Raw genomic sequence first — 3,328 nt, forward strand, 5'->3', positions numbered from 1 at the left:
GAGAGTGGGCATCCTTGTCTAGTTCCTGTTCTTAAAGGAAAAGCTTTCAGCTTTTCTCCATTCAGGATGATATTGGCAGTGGGTTTATCATAAATGGCTTTAATTATGTTGAGATACTTTCCATCTATACCTAACTTAAAGAGAGTATCACGAATGAGAGTTGAATTTTATCAAATGCATTTTCAGCATCTATAGAGATAATCATATTGTCCTTGTGCTCTGTTTGATTTTATTAACATGGTATATCACGTTAATTGACTTGCAAATGTTGAACCAAACTTGCATCCCTGGGATGAATCTCACTTGATTGTGGTGAATAATTTTATGTATGTGTTGCTGTATTCTATTAGCTAGTATTTTATTGAGGATTTTTGCATCTTTTCTTTTTTAGTTTTATCTTTCCCTGTTTTTGGTATCAGGATGATGTTTGCTTCATAGAATGAATTTGGGAGATTTGCCAGTGTATCAATCTTTTGGAATAGTTTGTAAAGAATTGGTGTCAATTCCTCTTTGAATGTTTGGTAAAATTCTGCTGTGACTCCATCTGGTCCTGGGCTTTTCTTTGTTGAGAGTCGTCTGATAACAGCTTCAATCTCCTTTATTGTTATTGGTCTGTTCAGAATTTCTACATCTTCATGGCTCAGTTTTGGTAGCTTGTGTGTGTCCAGAAATTTATCCATTTCCTCCAGATTTTCAAATTTGTTGGCATATAGTTGTTTATAGTAGTCTCGAATGATTCCTTGTATTTTAGATGTCTTAGTTGTAATATCACCTTTTTCATTTCTGACTTTTGTTATTTGGATCTTCTCTCTTCTTTTTTTAGTTAGCCATGCTAATGGTTTGTCAATTTTATTTACCTTTTCAAAGAACCAACTTTTTGATTCATTGATCTTTGTATTGTTTTTTGGGTTTCAATTTCATTAAGTTCTGCTCTGATCTTAATGATTTCTTTCTGTCTGCTAGCTGTGGGTTTGGATTGTTCTTGATTTTCTAGTTCTTTAAGGTGAAGTGTTAGGTTGTTCACTTGCCATCTTTCCATTCTTCTGAAGTAAGCATTTAATGCGATAAATTTCCCTCTTAGTACTGCTTTTGCAGTATCCTACAGGTTTTGGTATGATGTATCATTATTTTCATTAGATTCTATAAATTTTTTGATTTCACATTTGATTTCTTCTTGAGAATAAAAGATTGGGATCACTGAAAGACATATTAGAAACTACCTATCACAGCCATATGAACATGGTTGATTCTAGTTTTAACTTTAAATATAGAATAATTGTTGAATATTTTGGTCAAATATTACATGGTCATAGTTTAGTACTTATTTCAGAATGCTGCAGGATTCAATTTGCTAATATTTTGTTTAACATTGTTATGTTGATATTTGTGAGAATGTTGTTTCTTGAAACATTTAAAGAAACATATCTGTAATTATGTTAAGAACAATGGCAAACAAGTTCTGAAACCATCTTCTCCATAAAAGCAATAAGAACACTAGCAAAAATTGTTAGAATAAAACTTTTCAGAACTCTGGAAATGAACCAAAGCCAGACATTGGGAAAGGTCTCATTATTGGTCTTTGTGTACTAAGAGCACTTTTTCTACCCCAGATAGGTAAAGAATCAAGCAAAACACCAGGGCAATGAGAGGTAGAGCTAAGATTAAGGCTAGTCTTCAGGGCCCAAACTCATGCCTTGCCCCCTCTCACCTCATTAACATCCAGAGAGAACAGTAAGTTTAGGGAGACAATCCTTGAAGGCCGTGGAATCACCCCTTAGCCATAGGGACTGAAGTCTTACATATTATGTAAAATATTTCACCCAAGATCATTCAATGGAAGCTAATCATAAGAAGCATTTATTCCTTCTAAAGAGATTAAAGACTTTACAGACTCTCTATGTAGAGAGACAGTAGAAAACAGGAGGAAAGAATTAAGATGAAGTGTTCACACAGACTTGAGTTGAAAACTGGCTTTGCCTTTTACTAGCTGAGTGACTTTTGGCAAGCAACTAGTTTAAGCCTCAATTTTCTCATGTTATGAATCGAGGATAATAAGAGTATCTACTTCATAGTGGTGTTTTTAGGATTAAAAAGGATAGTGCTTATAAAGCTATAGTCAGCTAGGCACATAGTAAGTGCATAAAAATGGTAGCCTATTGGTATTGCCGACTTGATATGTCAAGCTGCCAGAGACAATTTATTTTACTCATTTCATATCTACTTACTGCACTCATTTTTTCCAAACATATCTTTACTCCCAGTATATAATAAACAATACAGATTCAGGATTTTGTAAATTAGAAAGGGAATTGGGTGGCAAATAATTAAGGGACAATTAATACAGTTCTACTCAAATATTCTTTTCTTTCCTTCAAAAAGTGTTAATTTTTCATTACCACGATAATTATAAACTGTAATGTGTGATGACAAAAGTCCAAAACAGTAGCATTTTAAATACAATAAACACTGAATTATGATTGTGGTTCATGCTTCAAAGCCAGCTTCACATTAAACATCTTTGCCTTTGTTCTTCATTTTCTAGTGAGAAAGAACTATATGTTTCCCACTAATCAAAGGTGCTAGTTTGTTTTTTTCTTAAGCCTGCTCTTTCCCTGATTTAGGTAACACAGAGGAAAAATTACCAAGAGGGAAGAAAAGGATATAATTCTTTTCTGATTCCTGATATCCTATTCTCATCCCAAAATGCAAAGTTGTTGACTAGTGTGAAACTCTGTGATTGTATTTTTTCAATCAAAAGTTTCAGGCTTTTTTGCTTTTGTTTTATTTAGCCACATATCACCTATTGCTTAAAACCACCTACAGCCCTTTGGTCTCATCGGTAGCCTACCTTGAATAGGGGTATTAGGAAATGAAACGTGCAGAGCAACTAGATATGACTCCCCTAATTACAGGCTGTCATTAGAAAATAAATTGAAATTAGACTTATAAAATCACAGCTCATGTATAAATTTATGGTTAGAAAATGCATTTATGAGAGAAATAAGATAATTTGCAGAAATATAAAGTGGATCTAGTAGATCATATAAACTACAGTTCTGATATTGTGTTACAGAAATTCTGCTCTGGAAAATTATAGCACATTTTTCAGAAATAGCCAATGTCACTGATTTTTTTTTTTTTTTTTTTTTTTTTACCTTTCATGGTTTCAGCAACAGGAACCATGACCATTGTAATGCATAGTACCAGGCACATAAGCAACATCTCAAAAAAGGTTTGTTGAGCAACATTATGTACAGGGGCAAAAATAATGCCACATACATGGACATATACACTGGAAACAAGTGTTCATTAACAGTGCACTCATTAT

This window comes from Galeopterus variegatus, unplaced genomic scaffold (assembly GCF_000696425.1).
Source record: "Galeopterus variegatus unplaced genomic scaffold, G_variegatus-3.0.2 Scaffold995, whole genome shotgun sequence".
NCBI classification, from domain to species: domain Eukaryota; kingdom Metazoa; phylum Chordata; class Mammalia; order Dermoptera; family Cynocephalidae; genus Galeopterus; species Galeopterus variegatus.